Source organism: Malaya genurostris, chromosome 3 (genome assembly GCF_030247185.1).
Source record: "Malaya genurostris strain Urasoe2022 chromosome 3, Malgen_1.1, whole genome shotgun sequence".
NCBI classification, from domain to species: domain Eukaryota; kingdom Metazoa; phylum Arthropoda; class Insecta; order Diptera; family Culicidae; genus Malaya; species Malaya genurostris.
The window spans coordinates 33,079,533-33,099,667 of NC_080572.1; the positions used below are offsets into that span (position 1 = coordinate 33,079,533).

At 35.7% G+C, this 20,135-nt stretch overlaps 1 protein-coding gene across 1 annotated transcript in view; it reads left to right on the top strand.

Annotated features, from left to right (window-relative positions):
- The window catches only part of LOC131436164 (uncharacterized), a 37,764-nt gene that overhangs the window by 5,942 nt on the left and 11,687 nt on the right, over nucleotides 1-20,135 (top strand). The window lies entirely within an intron of this gene.

A 20,135-nucleotide genomic window follows, 5' to 3' on the forward strand; every position in this document is an offset into this window, starting at 1 on the left:
AGTAAAAATATTGAATAAATATAGTGACATGTTTCGCTTTATAAAAAGCGACTTTATCAGATCACATTATAAGGGAAAAACACCCAACACGGCTCAAAGAGTCCTCGAGACAAAACGGAGGACAAATTCAATAGATCAAAGTAAGTTTATTTTTTGAACAATACCGTATATGCATCATTAAATATTGAAAATTTTTGTATATTTATTTTTATTTTCATATTTCCAGCTCGACTCAAGGTGGCCGCATCCGGAAACGCCGCTTTTTATTATGCTACATGTTTTAAGGTAGAGGCTTTAAGCACTACTGGCAACAAATTTATAAGCCTCCTTTAAGTGTTAATAAAATGAATTTTTGATCCTGAATGGTGTGTTTATAATGTTTAGAAATTACAAACAAAATTAATTGACTAAATTTTTAATTACTGATGATTTGGTAATTTGTTTTTTTCATTTTTTCGTTTTATTGGATTGCCGAATATTCAGCGAACGTTTCACTGAGCAAACAGTAAATCTTATGCTGGCGATTTCGGCAATATTTGACGTTTGTCAAATTTGAGGGTGCCGAGACGCTCAGTTATTTTATTTTTGCCGAGATGATTGCTGATTACTCGGCTGTGCGAATCTCGGCATTTTTTTGCCGAGACTCAGCTAAAAAATTTAAGTGTGTACTAACTAATACAGAGAGCGAATCGATTCAATTGAAGATTGCATCGATTTTTGTCGGAATTTGCTTATAATATTATGTGACATTACATCTAATGGTTCTATATTTGTGAGTCTGTGTAACTCATTTGTACTAAACCAGGGAGGACGCTTCAAAATCATTTTCAGAATTTTATTCTGAATCCTTTGAAGCGTTTTCTACCTGGTGGAACAACAACTTGACCAAATTGGTACTGCATAAAGCATGGCTGCTCCAAAAATTTGTTTACAAATTAATAATTTGTTTTTTAGACAGAGCTTAGAAATTCTGTTTATAAGAGGATATAAACATTTAATATATTTATTACACTTTGCCTAGATTTTTTCAATGTGATCCTTGAAAGTGAGTTTTTTGTCATACGTTAAACCTAAGTATTTTGCTTGATCAGACCATTTCCATTCCAAGCCATTCAATTTGAGAATGTGTTTATTGTTTGGTTTAAGAAAAGAAGCTCTTGGCTTATGAGGAAAGATAATTAATTGTGTTTTTGCTGCATTTGGTTTAATTTTCCATTTTGACAGATAATCAATGAAAATATTTTAACTTCTTTGTAGGCTACTACTATCACTCTTAGATTTCTACCTGTTGCTAACAGACTTGTGTCGTCACAGAATAGCGAATTCTGACAACCAACGGGTAGATTTGGAAGATCAGAAGTGATAATATTATACAAGATCGGAGCTACGCTCGAACCCTGCGGAACACCTGTTCGTACGGGTAGCAATTCAGATTTACAATTCTGATAGCTAACCTGAAGAGTGCAATCAGTTAAATAATTTTGAATCATTTTGATCAAATAAATAGGAAACTGGAAATCAGACATTTTTGCTATTAAACCTTTGTACCAAACACTGTCGAATGCTTTTTCTAGGTCTAGAAGAGCAACTCCAGTGGATAACCCAGAAGATTTATTTGCTTTTATCATGTTCGTTACTCTGACAAGTTGATGAGTAGTTGAATGTTCATGACGAAATCCAAACTGCTCTGGTAAAAAAATTGAATTCTCATTTATATGAGACATCATTCTCAACAAGATAATTTTTTCAAAAAGTTCACTGATAGAAGAAAGTAAACTAATTGGGCGATAACTTTATGTTTCTGCTGGGTTGTTATCAGGTTTGAGGATAGGAGTTAAATTAGCGTTTTTCCATCTTTTTGGGAAGTAAGCTGAAGAAAAACATTGAAAATTTTAACCAAGAGTCTCAAGGTAACATCGGGAAGATATTAAAAATTGCATCATTACAAGGAGCCTTCATGTTTTTAAGTTTCCTAATCATTGACTTGATTTCATAAAAATTCGTCTCAATAATGTCATTTGGTAATAACATTTGAGTTGAAATGTGATCATATTTTAATGAGACTTCATTTTCAATAGGGCTCACAACGTTCAAATTAAAGTTGTGAACACTCTCGAACTGCTGAGCAAGTTTTTGAGCTTTTTCGCCATTTGTAAGAAGTATTTCATTTCATTCCTTGAGAACAGGAATTGGTTTCTAGGTTTCTTAAGAATCTTAAAAAGTTTCCAGAAAGGTTTAGAATAATGCTTAATTTGTTCAACTTTTGCCCGGGTTGGCGGTTCAATGCATAGGACGCTGGATTCTTAGTGTCAGTAGGATCCATAGTACTAGCCATGCTATGATTCTGTACGCTATGAATCGGCTGCGAAGTCTGTTGAAACAGAAAGGCCAAATTCCACGAAAGGAATGTGTAATGCCAAGACTTGTTCAACTTCGAAATTTTCAATTGTAAATCCTTAACTATGTTTTTCATAGCAGGATCACGAGAACGTTGATTTTGTCGTCGACGAACATTCTTCAACCGAATGAGCAGTCTAAGATTGTCATCGATGATAGGAGAATTTAATTTAGTTTGAGCTTTGGGAACTGAAAGATTTCTAATTTCTATAATGTAGTGATTCTAATTATCTATTGCTGTGTCGATGTCCGCAGAATTTTCTGAAATAGTTTCATGATCCACATGATTTTCAATGTGAGATCTGTAATCCAACCAATTAGCTCTATGATAGTTGAATATAGAACTAATTGGATTAATTATAGCTTCGTTGGAAAGTCTGAATGTTACAGAAAGATGGTCTGAGTCAAAGTCAGCATGCGTAATCGGTTCACTACAAATGTGACTTGGATCCGTTAGAACCAGATCAATTGTAGACGGGTTTATCACGGAAGAGAAACAAGTCGAATTACTGGGATGAAGAACTGTAAAGTAACCTGCTGAGAGTTTTTTTTCTCATAAATACGTTTATTTCTTAAGGCAGTTTACATAAGTTTTTCTTCGCCGTAGCATCACTTTTACATAATATTCTTATCCTAATTTAATTCTAACATAGTCACAACGTTTTGAATTTATTAAAACATATTCTCTTATAGCTTAAATATCATCTTAGGTAACTCGTCATTAATTATGAAATCTACTCGGAAATATTATTTGAACCAAACGATTAACTTCTATGAATTATAAAATAAGCTGTTATTTTCAGACATTTTGTTGATAATTTCATAAACTGTTTCGAGTTTGTTTGTATCATTACATAATTTTTATTCTAATTTAGCTATTGGTTGAACTCATGGACGCAGCTGGGATCAGAACTAAGTCTTAAAAGGGGCCTTTATTAAATTGAAACTCCAATTTTCTTTATGAAATGATAAATAAGTTTCATGTATGAAAGGTCACGACAAGCAAGAATGTCTCGAACTGGGATATTGGATAGTCTACCTTGGGTACGCAAAGAATTTATTAGTTGAGATCTGACATCACGATACTCCACGCATGTCCAAACGACATGATCAATATCTCGATAACCTTCTCCGCAAGCACAATGATTAGTCTCGGAGAGCCCAATTCGAAGGAGATGTGCATCTAACGTGTAGTGATTGGACATGAGTCTGGACATCACACGAATGAAATCCCTACTCACATCCAGTCCCCTGAACCATGTCTTTGTCGATATTTTCGGAATAATTGAGTGCATCCACCGACCCAGATCATCTCTATCCCAAGAAGCTTGCCAGCTGGCAAGTGTTCTTTGGCGAGACGAGCTATAGAATTCGTTGAAAGCAATCGGTCGCTCATAAATTTCACCCTCAATAGCACCACGTTTGGCTAAAATATCGGCTCTTTCATTGCCAGGAATGGAGCAATGAGCCGGGACCCAGACTATAGTGATTAGATAATTATTGTTCAATATGTCGTTCAGGCACTGTTTTATTTTGCCCAGGAAAAACGGTTCAGTCTTGCCAACCTGCTGAGAGTTGATTATGAAGTATTTTACCATTACTGTTATTTTGCCTACAATTCCACTGGACACGCTTAGCATTTAAGTCCCCTATCACGAAAAATTTCGGTCGAGTTTTTGCAAATCGCCATAAAAGAAATTTAATTGTTCGCCGGTGCATAGGAATGGCCAATATGCTCCAGCGATGAAATAAATTCCATTAATGGTTTCAACTTCGATTCCCAAGCTTTCAATAACTTTAGAATTGAGAGAAGGTAAAATTCGATGTTTAATTTGCCGTTGGACAAAAATGGCAACTTCACCACCCACTCCAGTAAACCTGTCAAATCGGTGAACCACAAATGTGGATTTCAATTTGACATTTGGTTTAAAAAAAGTTTCTGTCACAATGTAAATATGAATATAAATGCAATATAAATTTTGTGAACTTTGAGAAAATTATAAAATTCATCTTCACTCGATATTAAAGATCGAGCACTCCAATTTAAAAGATTCAAATAATTATTCAACACCGCTATTAAATTTTAAATTAATTATAATATTATTTGCAAATTGCCATCCGATTTGAAATGCTTCAAAAAGTGATCATTTGAAAAAGTTGATCTTGTAGGTAGATCATTTTATTTTCAGTTATATCGCCTACATCAACTTCATTTAAAGAAGCGAATGGCATTGAAGGAATATTTGTAGGTAGACTGCCATTAGAACTACCATTAGAATGAGATGATTTGGCCAACCTACCTATTAATAAATAGTTTTCGTTTAAAGATGAACTGGAAGGCATTCTTATGTTTTGATTATTTACATTAGAAGAATTTAGAGGTTGTTGTCTACCTGTTACTAAAGCGTAACTGTCATTAGAAGAAGATGATGACGAGGTCGATCTACCTATCAATAAATTGTTTTCGTTAGAAGACGAATTGGAAGGCGTACCTTTTTTTTGTTTTAAATTCGAAGAAATATGTGCCTTAGAAGAATGAGGCGTGGCATTTGTAACGTTTCTTTATTTTAGGTATGTTCTGTTGTTGATTTGACTTGTTGTCTAAGCGAACGAGCGTTTAATTTTTTTTCCTGACAGGACATTTCAAATAATTGGATTTATGATTTCCATCGCTATTTCAACATGAAAATTTATCAGTGGTTTCATTTATTGGGCAAAACCAAGCAATTCTTTAAGTTCATTTTTAATTTCATCAGTATTTTGATCATTTGATAAGCCTTGAAGGGTCTGTATGATTTTATATCATATGAATAAAATTTATGAAGTTTCTCGGACAAATATCGGATAAGACGTTCATAATCATCCAATCCATCAACCAAGTCTCGACATTTTCCTCTTCGTCCGATTTGAAATGAGACTTTTACTTCCGGGAGAAAAGTAGAAAGCTCAGTACGGAATGCTTTGAAGTCGGAAATCATAACCGTCACTGGAGGTATTGATTGATGTTTCTTCTCATAACGACAAGCGTTCATTTTGGGAATTTTTGAAGAATTTCCTTCTATGTCACTACAATCGGATTCAGGAAGAATCTCGTAAATATTGTTAGACGGCATAGAATCAACGGAAGGGAAGTCCGTCTGTTGTCTTTTATTTTTACATTCAGATTCTATAAGATCGTGAATGTTATTAGAAAAATGTTGAATAACGAATTGTGATTTATTCCGTATTGAATTATTTTTAGCCTTAGGCTTGTTGCCTTTCCGGTTGGACGCAGGCATTTTTGAAATTAATGAAATTTGAAATTAAATTAACTAGGCTAATTTAGTCTTCGATTGGTCTCCTAGTTTGGAAAAGTCTAAAGACTGATTTTGTGGGAGTCTCAATAAAGACTGATTAGTTCGAAGAATAGTTCTTTGAATAGCTAGCCTTAAAAAAGGCTGATTATTTTTTAGCTTTGAAAAAGACTGGTTATATAATGAAATGAAATTGTCGAAGTCCTTCCTGCTCCACGTTTAATTTTAGGAGATTTCAATTCGCACGAAATGATGTGGGGTGCCGTTTACAATGATAGCAGATCATCTTCAATATATAATATTTGCGACAATTTCAACATGACAGTATTGAATATGGGTAGCTTGACACGGATCCCAAGATCTCCTGCACGTACAAGTGCATTAGGTTTATCTTTTTTCTCGACTTCAATTCGACTAGATTGCACCTGGAAAGTATTCCCTGATTTACACGGTAGCGATCATTTACCAATCATCATCTCAATTAGCAGTAACAAAGGCATTGCCAATTTAGTTAATATTCCATATGATTTGACAAAAAATGTTGACTGGTTTAAATACCAAAGTAGTATCTCAAGCAAGGGTGGCAAAAACTCGCTCATAAGATTTGATTTTTTCTATTCATCAGCTCACCACATGATTTACGATGCAATCCGAAAAATGATGGTAAAGATGAAAATCATCGCTGATTTAAACAAACACACTCACCTATACAGAGCACCGCTGACATCAAATTATGATGGTATTGATAGTTCTAAGTTTTGATTTCATAGCATTTAACTCTCATTCCTAGTTTTAAAAAGTGAGTACTGAGTTTGGCATCACCGTACCGAGCTACACCGATGAGTGTATTCTTAAACCACAGAGCTGCCAACACAACCCAGATTTTCGGTTTTGTTTTTGCTGGTACTCAAAACGAACACGAGCATTAATGTACGAAAACAAATGTCGAACCGTAGTGTGATGTATACCATAAACGATTGAATTTCATGTCTCGAGCCAAACACAACTGGCTACTGAAACGAATGCGTTTTCCAGCATACGAGAGCTTGTCTTAAGAAATGGATTGAAATGGCATCGATTCGAACATTGGCCGCCCATGGCAACTCTGGTGGGTGGGGAATACAAGCGAGACAGTTTCATAAGAATCTGATTCAATGTGTTGATGCACAAACACATCAAATCTCAACTCACAAATCGTCTCTAAGTTTGTTCGAATATTTGACGTGCACTCAGCGCTCATATGCTGATTGCTTGACACTACGATGTTGAGACGATGTTTTCTCTATACAAATGGTTACCCAGTTACTCAACTCGTTCAGCGATGCTTTTGAAACCGATTTGCAGGTGAGCTGAACTCGGTGATGATGAAGTACTGAGTTGATTATTGCCAGCCCTGATCTCAAGTACCTTGAACTCAATGGAAGAGCTTCCCCCACTTGAAGAATATGACTTCCTCGTTTGTTCGATTCTGGAGGCCGCAGAACAAGCCCAAACCAAACGATATTCTTGGCCCATTGGCCTTCAAACCCTTGGTGAGACAAAGAATGCTCGGATTCTAAACTTGCGAAACAAAATGCTTGCAAGACGTGTTTAAAACGAGGAGGAGGAACTCCTCAGAATTTTGAAAAATTCTTGGTCTTAGAAACCAAGTACGAGAGCATACTTCGGATCAAGAAATGTAGCTATTGGAGACATTTTGGCGAAGGTTTGTCTAGAGAAACCTCAATGAGCACTCTTTGGAACATGGCCAGACGAATGAGGAATCTTAATGTAGGAAACAAGAGTGAGGAATACTCGAACCGATGGATATTTGACTTTGCTAGGAAAGTTTGCCCAGATTATGTTCCAACGCAACGTCAACCCCAAATAATGGTTTCATTGATAGCCCCTTTTCAGAATTTTCTATAGCACTCATGTTTTGTAACAATAATGCTCCTGGATAGGACAGAATAAAATTAAACTTTTTGACGAATCTGCTCGATCTCGCAAAAAGACGTTTGTTGGAATTGTTCAACAAGTTTCTTGAGCAAAATATTGTTCCACCTGACTGGAGGTAAGTGAAAGTTGTAGTCATTCAAAAGCCAGGGGAACCAGCTTTCAATCACAACTCATATAGACCCATTGCAATGTTGTCCTGCATCAGAAAATTGTTCTAAAAAATTATTCTTCGACGTCTTGGCACTTGGATCGGGACGAACGACTTGTTATCAGATACTCAGTTTGGTTTCCGTAAAAATAAAGCAGCTTTCGTCTGATATACAAATTTCCATCGCTCAAAAACAACGAATGGCATCTGTACTTTTGGACATAATGGAGCATCTGACTCAGTTTCCATTGATGTTATTTTAGACAAGCTCCACCAACATGGACTTCCAGCGGTTATAAGTTATTATTTACACAATTTTTTGTCCGAGAAGAGCATGTATTTTTCACATTGCGATTTGGCAACATTTAGAATAAGCTAAATATGTCTCCCGCAAGGCTCGTGCCTCAGTCCGCTCCTCTATTATTTTTACGTGAACGAAATCGACAGCTATCTAGGACCCCATGTACACTAATACAATTGGCAGATGATGGCGTGGTTTCAGTTACTGGACCCAACGCTGCTTATCTGCATAAACCAATGCAAGATACCTTAGATAACTTGTACGTTTGGGCTGTTTATCTGGGTATCGAATTCTCTGCGAAGAAATCAGAGCTGGTCGTCTTTTCAAGGAAGCATGATCCCGACATTAGGTATCTGATAACGAAATGCCAACAAAGAGCAAATTTTCTTCGAACAATAACAGGATCTTGGTGGAGTGCTTATCCGGAAGATCTAATAAAATTGTATCAGAGAACGATACTTTCAGTGATGGAATATGGATGCGTTTTCTTTCGTTCCGCTGCAAACTCTCATATTATCAAACTTAAGCGAATTCAGTACCGTTGATTGCGAATTGCCTTAGGCTGCCTGCATTCGACACATACAATGAGTCTTAAAGTTCTGGTGATGAAAAAAATCTCGCGAATGTTTTTTAGAACTATCGCTCAACAAAATAAATTCAAAAGTTTTGGATAATAAAAAGTATCATTTGAACAACATTTTGTAATTTTTTCGTGAAAAAATATTGCGAAATAAGTCGTTGAAGAGGTATTTTTGAGGACACTTCTTGAAAATCATGATTTGCGATGTCCACTGTATCTCAGCGCAGACTAATCGGAAGTGAACAAATCAAAGCAGCATAGTTAGAGAATAAGTTTTTCTAGACCTCAACGTTTCTGTTTGATTTTGATTCAAAATTTGTGAGTTTTTGGTAGTTGTTCAAAGTGAAAACTACGATTTTTCATGAAAAAATCCGTCATTTTGTAGCGGTAAAATCTCCCCAAAGTAACAAACAACGAAAAAGAAAACGTTGGGGTCTGTTATTTTACATGTAACAAATTTGGGCCAAATTTGAAAAAATTGGTGCAGTAGTTTTTGAATGACGATGGATACGGACTTTCAAAACCTGCTTTCGAGAAAAACGCGTTTAAAGTTTTTCGTCTATAAAATCAATGAAAACAATTTGTTATTCTGGGTCTAACATCTTCAAAAAATCATATTTTTCTTTTATAATCTGTTATAATGAAACATTTCAAGAACGTTTTGTTCAAGTTTTTAAGTCAATCCAAACAGAAATCTTGGGTCTGTGCGCCTAGCTCTTGCTTTTTCGCAGTATGAGATAAGCAAAGAACTTGATGAGTTTTATTCCGATAGGCTTGAAAATTTCACAGAATATTCTTGACACGTTTACTATAAGAAAATACAAAGAAAATATTAAATGATTTTTCAAAAGTGTTAGACCCTACCCGCCCCTTAAGGAGCTTTCATCTAGCCTGCTAATAAGCTGTGAGTTGCTGAATCCCATGGTTAGTAATAATTTTTAAACGCTAGTTGAACTTCAATCTCAAGAAAGATTTATGACATATATTTCAATCATATGTAACAGAAAATCAACCCTTCCAAATATATTCCTTTTCGTGACAGCATCCTAAATGTCCAGGACTCAACTTTATTTTTTTTTGTATTTTATCTCCAAGCTTTTATCTCCCAGCCATTATTTCCTCTGCACATATAGTATGAGCGCAATTGAAACACTGCCGGCAGAAATCAACCGTTTTTCTTGGGCAAAATAACCTACCAGTACCTGAATGACTTATTGAATAATAATTATCAAATCACTATTGACTTGGTCCCGGCTCATTGCTCCATTCCAGGTAATGAAAGAGCCGATATTTTAGCTAAACTTGGTGCTATTGAGGGTGTAATTTAAGAGTGACCGATTGCTTTCAACGAATTCTATAGCGCGTCTCACCAAAGAACACTTGCCTGCTACCAAGCTTCTTGGGATAGAGATGATCTGGGTCGGTGGATGCACTCAATTATCCCTAAAATATCGGTAAAGGCATGGTTCAGGGGGCTGGATGCTAATAGGGACTTCATCCGTGTGATGTCCAGACTCATGTCCAATCACTACACGTTAGATGCACATCTCCTTCGAATTGGACTTTCCGAGACTAATCATTGTGCTTGTGGCGAAGGTTACCGCGATATTTATCATGTCGTTTGGACATGCGTGGAGTATCGTGATATCAGATATCCTTGCATACTCAAGGTAGACTATCCAATGTCCCAGTTCGCAACATTCTTGCTTGTCGTGACCTTCCTTTTATCAGACCCTGTCAGCTTGGAGCAAAATCAATCTTCAGCTCAGCTACGCCATCGCACGACATCAAATTCAACATATCATGTCAATTTTATGGGTGCGCAATGCTGCTTTTTTGGTGCGTACGAATTTGACATTTCTCTCTCCCACTTCTATATACGAGATTTGATGCGGACTCACCTGAGGGCGCCATTCTTGCAAAAAAGGTTGTTGCTAATGATTTGTTGGGGAAAAGTGAGAGCTGGATATCTTGTTAATATGATGTCTTTGCTTACATGAAATTTCTTTATCATTTCATTAAATCCATTGGAGTTCCAATTTCATATTAGACTCCACAATATAGTAAATATTAGAGATGGTCGGGTCTCGGGTATTTTACCCGTACCCGACGGGTTTTTGGTCGGGTACGGGTAAAAATTTTTATTTTCGATCGGGTACGAGTCGGGTACGGGTAAAAACATTTACGGCTCACTCGGTTACGGGTCGGGTCGGGTAAAAAAATTTACTGCTCACTCGGGTACGGGTAAATTATTTTTTTCTGATCGATTACCCGATCATTTCTACTTCACATAAATATGTTAACACGTTGACGAGAATTTTTTATTGCAAAACAGTTGTTCCGAAAAATAAACTTAGCCTAATACCGTTTTCGTTTACCTTAGCTATAATACCGCTTTCGTTTTTGAACCTAGACGCGGGCGAGTCTGACTCTGAGTAAAACGAGCACGTGGTACGCGCCCAATAACAACTCATGAAAAAAAGACAAAATATACAAACTTGCATGGATGCGTGGTGCGACCCGAGAAAATTGTCAGAGCGAAACTACGCAATTGGAGTCCGATTAAGAGCGACCTCAGGTTGCTAAAACAAACATATCAAACGTTGTTTGGGCAGCTCTGGGTCAGCTTTCGGGCTGCTCTGATCAATAAACGAAAACGGTATAAGGTGTTACGGTCAGACCCTACTTTTCACCTAGGTTTTAATGGCCATTTTAGAGCTGTTTAATGCACAATCTAGTAAAAATTTTTTGATTCAAATATAAAATGTAGTGTAGTACTCATATCACATTCAAATACCAGAAAACTGTTATTTTAAATATTAGTTGGAGATTTTCAAAATTTTCATAAAAATCATTAGGATTCTAACCATAAAAACATGAACATTTATTTCAGAAAATCTGCGTAGCAGTTCTTATTCTTCACTTCTGAATGGTGTCACCTCACTTGAAATGACACCGATTGATGGCACAGCAAGTTGGGCTATATTACCAGTTAATTTTTGTTTCTTTTCACTGGACTACAAGTGAAAATCTCAATGCGTGACAACGTGGAGTCGCAAAAGTACGGGTGAAAATCTTTTCTCGCGAAATAATCAAATTTTCACCGTGTTCACTCGTTGAGGGTTCCACCGGAGGTGGCACAGAAGTTCAATGGTTGTAAAAACCACTGTTTCGTAAAAAACATACCTACCCAAAATTGAATACAACGGGTATTACGACACTATGGGTAAATATGCTTCTCGAACAATTTGAGTAGATATTACTCCTTTTTGTTGATATTTGTAAATGAGTATAAAGTACCAAAGACATTGGAAATATATTCATGCTTCACAGTGTATTTATATGTTTAAACGTAAACAAGCATTTTAATGTATTTTACTTACTAACTAGAGCCTGATACGGCTCGCTATCTAAAACACTTTATTTTTTCCATCCTGAATTTTGGTAAAATTTTTACTACTCATTCGGGTCGGGTACGGGTACAGGTAATTTTTAATCGGGTACGGGTAATTTTTTTTATTTTTTATCGGGTACGGGTAATTTTTTTTTATTATTGATCGGGTACGGGTAAATTTTTTTGCTGATCACTCGGGTACGGGTCGGGTTCGGGTATAAGAATTTCTATACCCGACCATCTCTAGTAAATATAACCACATTTGGGTTTCACGCAACGATTATTTTTGTCAAAATAGTGATAAAAGAAATACTGGGTTGATATAGAAAACATTGCTGCTTGAAACTACAGAACATGATAATCACTTTTACTCAGTGAGTTAGTTTGTTTCAAATGACATTTTGATAAAAACAACAAATATTTTATTTATGCATTCCTGTCAATTATCTTGACAAACAATTTCAATTTGAAAGATTTGTTATGAATGAACGAACTTTAGATGAAGTTAAGAATTGTTACGCAATAAATTCACTAGCTCTTCAGTTGAAATAAATTACCTTAAATTTAGCTATATCAACAAACGCTTTTGTTTATTGAAATCATACATTTTTGTTTGTTTTTTTTTTTTAGAATAAAATGATTTTTTTGAAACTAATTTACAAGATTATATTTTATACTACTTCTATTTCAATTTAAATTGGTTTTAATATTTCTAAAAAACAATTATGTTTATTATTTTTATGTAAATAGCAGAAACTGTACGACTGCTTAGCGGTTCAAATTGTACTGCCGAGTTTAGCACTAAGCAGTTCAATTTGAACTGCTCTGCACTGATGAGTCAAAGACGAAACGTAAAAATAATAAAAACGGTTATGTGCCCTAGCACAAAATTTCGCTAACCCCTAAATGAATTGTGTTTAATTTTGAAATTTTTTAAGACATTTGATCGTTCTGTCATTCCCGTTGCTACACGATCGAATTATTCACATACCACTGTAAAGTCAATTCGGCTCTCCATCATTCCGGTCAAAATAGAGAACCTGCATTAATTTTTTTGTAAAGAAAATGTGTTATGTAATGTTATGCAAATTTCTAAAACATACTTATCAATACATACACTTGAATTGTTGAAAACCCCATAGGAAATGGAAGAAGCAGATAAAATTTTACTTATGAAACGCGCACAAATTTTTCCGCTGGTCTATTTATGAAATAAAACTAACACGGTTCATTTAAACAGTAAACACAAATAATATCATAGATAAATTGAACCAAGTTTTTTCTTGATATAAAGGTATAGTAGGATTGATTCAACAAGGACATTGCCGATAACATTAACTCAACTTTGGTTGTCATGTAAAAATAGTTAGTTTCAACAATAAACTCAGCCGGAACAAATATATTTTTCGTTTGGTTAAACCAAAATGTTGATTCAAATCAAGCAGAGATCATTGTTTTTGTCGAAGGGAGTAATTGGCTTGTAACAATAAGATTCTAGCTTGAAATAAATATAAATCTAATTTAAAAATCTACTAACTGTTTTTTTTTATTATTTCAAACATGCTCAATTTATCAGCGTGTACATTGAATAAAAGTGATTTTTTTAATAAAATTTTTATTCTGGAGTTTTTGCGTAAAACCTTTACGCTTACATTTTTGTTACTTAATTTTTTTTTGTTATTGGATCTCGTTGTCACCCTTTTTCTAGGGGGAGATGAGTTTATATTTCCATCCAACGAGGATCAGGTGTCACTTTGTCCGCGGCTTATCTCATCATCCATTGCTTCATCGTCGGTGTTGTGTGTGATTTCCATTTTCTTTTCGTTTTTCTTGTTGATCGTAGTCTTGGGCTCGTTGAGAGTTGCTTTAGGGGCTGTCCATAAAAGACGTCACGCCGCAAGGGGGAGGGGGTGTGTTTTGTGACAGGGGGGAGGGGGGGAGGTTTTTGGAATGTGACGTACAATATTTTCAATGAGCGCATTTTTGAAATACTTAATTATATTACTGCTTTGCCCTATTTCCTGAAAAAATCTCCACAATAAACGTTTACATTCTATAGGAAAACGTGTATTTGTTGATGTAAAAGCTTCTTCTTGTAAATTCGGAAATGAGTGATGCAGGAAATCATTTCTGTTGTGATCAGCAAATGTGAACGGAGGAGTGAGTAAATTAGCGAAATTAATAAATTTTTCCTAATATGAGTAAAAAAGAAAAAGATGTCTTCAAACGGTTTATTTTAAGATATGCACTGACAATTTTTTCAGTAATTTGTAATTACAGCATTGATAATAGTATATCATACGAAATTCTCTTATTTGATTCTGATGCAGTTTATTTAATTGTACTCCATTTGAAAAAGAGCGGGAGATCAACGATTTCAGACGTAGATCATGTCATGTCTTATCTTGATCATATGTGATTTTCCTCCACCAACATCAAAGCTTATCGAATAATCCAATGATTGAACTTACATAAATCAAGAATCATTTTAGCTCAAAATCACTACCCATTGTGTGACGGAAGATCAGTACCGATATTGATCGATGGGATTTAAAATTCACTGATCAACTGATCATGAAAAGATTCTCCGGCAGTGATCTCGTTTTGATGAGGTTTTGGTCTATATTTTCTCAGCCCTGTATGCTACACTAAGGAAATATGATTCTTTACCCAAAACAATAATATATCTGTGTACTCCTAGGAGGAATAAAACAGATGATTTAAATGTTTCATCAATTCCAACCAAATACTTTTGTTAATTTATATAATTGATATTAATAAAATAATTCCGATGATTTTGTATTTTTGGGGATATTTTTATCAATCTAATGACATTATGTAATACATCGATTTTTCCCTCATATTTGTATGGTTTGTCATACATATCGGCTTTTCTGATTCCCGGTTTTCGATTAACGATCGGAGTTTGTGACTACAGACTCAAAATGGATCCCAGTAGCTTTTCTCGATCCGACTTCGATTATACCGGTTCCCGGTAATAGTGGTGTGGTATCCTGAATTATGTGATATCCACATTGAGTATGATTGGGTTAGCCTGTAGCAGTGGGTGACAGTGCGGAATAACGGTGGCTTGCGTTGAGTCAAAGGCCGCGAACGAGTGTCTAGAAAATAAGTGGATATCTGCGGAAAGGAGAATATCACATTGGCGATCCTGCCATGATAACCTGAACTGGAGAATCTTAAATTCATATTAATCGTAAGTATGATTAAGACGATTTACAAACGACGAAGAACGATGGTAAGCTTTTTTTTTCAAGTGTTGCCAGAAGTGCGCAATTAGTGAACCAAGTCCAGCTCATGGCAAATAAAATTAGAAATAATTAGCAAAAAAAAAAACGATAAGAGATGCGTTGAGTTAAGCAAATAACCAACATGGAGTACATTGCACCGAGTAAAGCTCATGGTCAATGTTGAATAGTAAACAAAAAAAAAAGTTTGTTGCGTCGGGTCAAGCCCATGGCCAACATGAAGTTCGTTGAACCGAGTTTATCTCATGGTTAATATTAAAAGAAAAAAAAAACTTGCGTCGGGTCAAGCCCATGACCAACATGCAGTTCATTGCACCGAGTTAAACTCATGGTCAATATTGGAAAATTCAAATTACAAAGAATTGAGTTCAACTCAGAGTTCAGAAACGTGCAAAACAGGACAAAAGCAAAAAAACTGTCAACACTGCTTCGTAAAACATATGGTTTATTGAAATGTGAACGAGATAGAGTAGCAGCTGATGTCCTTTGGATAACTTTCGATACCGAAAAACACACATGTTTATTCCGTATACAAAGAAAGTAGTATAAACTGCTTCCGTATACGTTACATACACGTAAAATTTATAAATTTATTAGAATATGGCAACAGAGGCATTTTGTGCGAGAGTGGTTTGGTTTTCGAAGCATGGCCGTACTGGTGTTAAGTTATGTGAGTGTCTAGCGTTATGGAGTGCTTGAGGATTCAAGTAACGTGTGCGAACGAAAGAGTTTCACCCGCTGCTATTCGCACTCGTTCTTATGTTTGGTGCAATTTATCGAGAGGAGCGCAGGACGGTTGCTGTTTTCATTCGGTGCTTCTAGAGCATGTACATAAGCTGTTTGTGCGCGGTGGTGCCATTTTCATATACAGACAACTACAGATTCTGTAATCCAATATGCTACACATATTTTGTGCCACAGATCGCATATTTTTTTCATGTGAAGAGTTTGCAACTTATTACAGAGAGCGTACGCAAGAATAAATATAATTTGGGTTCTCAAGTGTCGAGTTTTCTGCAGAAATTTTTGAATTTTTTTCTGGTAAAGCAGAAAAGGGTTGATGGATTGAAGTATAAATGGAGGCAGATGTTGAAGACTGGCATTGACAGCTTATAAGACAGATAACCGCGATAACCGCGAACGTTGTTGATGGGGAGGATGTGGTATCCTGACTTGATAATGTGATATCCACATTGAGTATGATTGGGTTAGCGTGTAGCAGTGGGTGACAGTGCGGAATAACGGTGGCTTGCGTTGAGTCAAAGGCCGCGAACGAGTGTCTAGAATATGAGTGGATATCTGAGGAAAGGAGAATATCACAAGTGGAACTCACTTCGTTTTCTCAGAGACGACCTAACCGATCTAAGAACTGTTTCACACTGTAGGATATACTAGCTTATGGACAAACCTTTTTGTTTTTCAAGAATTAAAGAAAATTATTTTGCGAAAAACCACACATTTATATATGAGAATATGAGAGATTTGAGAACGGCATCATTACACCACTAGGTGGATTAAAACAGATTTTTTACTACTCAATATCGACCATGAGCTTTGCTGCTCGGTGCAATGTGCTTAATGTTGGCCATGGACTTAACCCGACGCAACAATTTTTTTTTCTTTTTACTATTAAACATTGACCAAAAGCTTTACTCGGCGCAATGTATTTCATGTTGGTCATGGGCTTAACCCGGCGCAACACTCATTGCTTTTTTCTTTACATGTACTTCTCGCTGATTATTTTAAAGTTTTTTTTTTTTTGACCATGCGCTAAACTCGGCTCACCCATTGTGCACTTTTGGCAACACCTAAAAAAGCTTTCAATCTTTTCTTTTTTTAAGTTTTCGGTTTTGTCGTGTTTTGTAAATTATCTTAATCGAAATTACAATGAAAATAAGTTTAAGATAATATGAACGGGTAACATGTTACCGTCTCTGCGGTAACATTTTCGCGGTTTTCAATACATCATTGTGTTCACACGTCAGTTTTTCAATCTGTTTCCCCGTTAGATACTGATCATATTAAAACTAGCTCAAGACGGCTCTACGTCTCAACAAAGACTAAAACAAATCGTTGAAGTTTAAGATATTCCAGTTCTGTTCATCATGGTAGTAATACAGACTAACAGACAGGACACTCAAATTTGATTCTTTAATAATTTTAACGGTCATTTCGAATATTCCTTTAGTTGGGACAGTACCACAGTTACCATATTAACAGATTTTTCTGTAAAACCACAGAATTTTTTGTCTATTTTGCCACACGGATTCTGTGTAACAGAACACAGATTTTATCAAAATTCACAGATTTCTACAGATTTTTATGAATATTTCATGAAAATGGCAGATTTTCAAAATGTTCTTAACAGTTTTTCACAGATTATGATCGAAAATATGCAACACTGATGGTACACAGATTTTTCAAGTTGATACATAGATTTTAAAATGGCAACTCTGGACAGTACTCGCATATTTCATTATGGCGCCAAGTTACCCAATCAAAAAACATTCAGTCTGTCACCTAGACTACACGCTTAAAAATAGTTACTCAAAAATGAGTAAGATCTCACTCATCTACAGAAAAAGTGAAACAACTCTAATTTAGAGTAACTCCGAAGTTACTCAAATTTGAGTTCTTCCCTGGAAACGATATTTGGGTAAAATCTACTCATTTACTGAGTAATACTTTAATCATTGCAAGCAGTATATCGATGATTCCCAACATGGGTTTATGCCTAAGCGCTCCACAACCACCAATCTATTATCCTTTACATCTTACGTGACCAACGCCATGTCAAATGGTTTTCAGACGGACGTAATCTATACCGATCTTTCCCTCGCCTTCGATAAAATTAACCATGACATCACAATAGCAAAACTGGATCGACTTGGTTTTGGTACAAACGTCCTTCGATGGATACAATCATATCTCAGGAATCGTCATCTTGTGGTTAAAATTGATGATTGTACTTCGGAAGAATTTGTTGCAACATCTGGAATTCCGCAGGGGAGCCATCTCGGCCCTTTGATCTTCTTGCTTTACTTTAACGACGTTAATTTTTCTCTGGAAGGACCGCGCATATCTTTTGCAGATGACCTCAAGATCTACCGTGTTATTCGCACCTTAGAGGATGCGACGTTTCTTCAGCGACAATTGGCAATCTTTTCGGATTGGTGCAAATTGAATCACATGACCGTTAATCCAGAAAAATGCTCGATCATAACGTTTACGAGAAAAAAAGTACCTTTGAAATTCGAATACTTTATTGAGCGATTCATGATTGGTAGATCGACGTGCATCAAGGACCTCGGCGTTTTTTCTTGACGAGCAGTTAACATTCAGGCAACACACCAACTACATTGTGGCTAAAGCCTCTCGCTGCCTTGGATTCGTGATGAGAATGGCTAAACATTTTACGGATGTTTACTGCTTGAAATCCCTATACTGTTCACTCGTTCGCTCTACTCTGGAATATTGTTCAGCTGTTTGGAACCCTCACTACCTCAATGGCGTTAATAGAATCGAGTCGATTCAACGTAGATTCGTTCGATTCGCTCTTCGCCGTTTACCTTGGACCAATCCTCATCAACTACCGAGCTATGAAAGTCGCGGATTGCTAATCGGTCTAGACACACTGCAAATAAGACGGGAGCTATCGCGTGCTTTAATGATAGCAGACGCTTTGACTGATAGAATCGACTGCCCCACTTTGCTCCGTGAAATCAACATCAATGTTCGTCCTCGAGCTCTCCGCAATAACGCTTTTCTTCGACTTCCTTTACGCCGCACTAACTACGGGATAAACGGTGCGATTATCGGCTTACACCGGTCATTCAATCGAGTGTCATCTGAGTTCGACTTCAATCTTTCACGGCATAAAACAAGGACCAAATTCTTACATAGTATTAGAATTAATCATTAGGACCACATCGTGTCTGTTGATTTTACAATAAATAAATAAATAAATTTGTGCATGTACCAAAGATAGAGTAACTATCACTCAAATTTTGAGTGAAATTTTATTTCACATATACCAAATTTGCAAAAAAAATTGCTCCTTTTCTGAGTGTATTGTCTTAAAATATTAAGTAATTGAACTCAATACTATATCAAGTGGTGGTTGCTTGGAGTAGTGTGTCAATCGCAAATTAACATACATGTCAGTTATGCTCAGGCACCAATCATACACTTATTTCTCATAAATGACATTTGAGCATATTCGGTTCCATTCTAAAGCACAACACGGAGTTTATCATTCCGGTTTTTGCAGACACAACACCGTTTGTTTTGAGCGACTCACCCTCGAAATACGCGATCTCACTAACAAAATATACAACCTGTTGCTAGAAATGGTTATTACAACTTTTAGACTGATCTTGCGAATAGTAACAAAAAAACGAGTTATTGCGTTAAACTCAAATTTAGAGTAGGAATTACTCAATATCATTGATGATAACTACTCAATTTTTGACGTTTCCATGTATCATTTGAAAATGAGTAACAAGTACTCAAACTCTGAGTAACTTTTTCTAAGCGTGTATGCTTATTATTATCATTTATCAACAGAGTTGCCATTCATACAAAATTATCTGAAATGTACAGATTTGTAAACGTCCATGCGGATTTCATCCATCATCCTCCAACGCAATACAAAATCGAACCCATGTTATTTACTATTTACTATATTATATATATATATATATATATATATATATATATATATATATATATATATATATATATATATATATATATATATATATATATATATATATATATATATATATATATATATATATATATATATATATATAT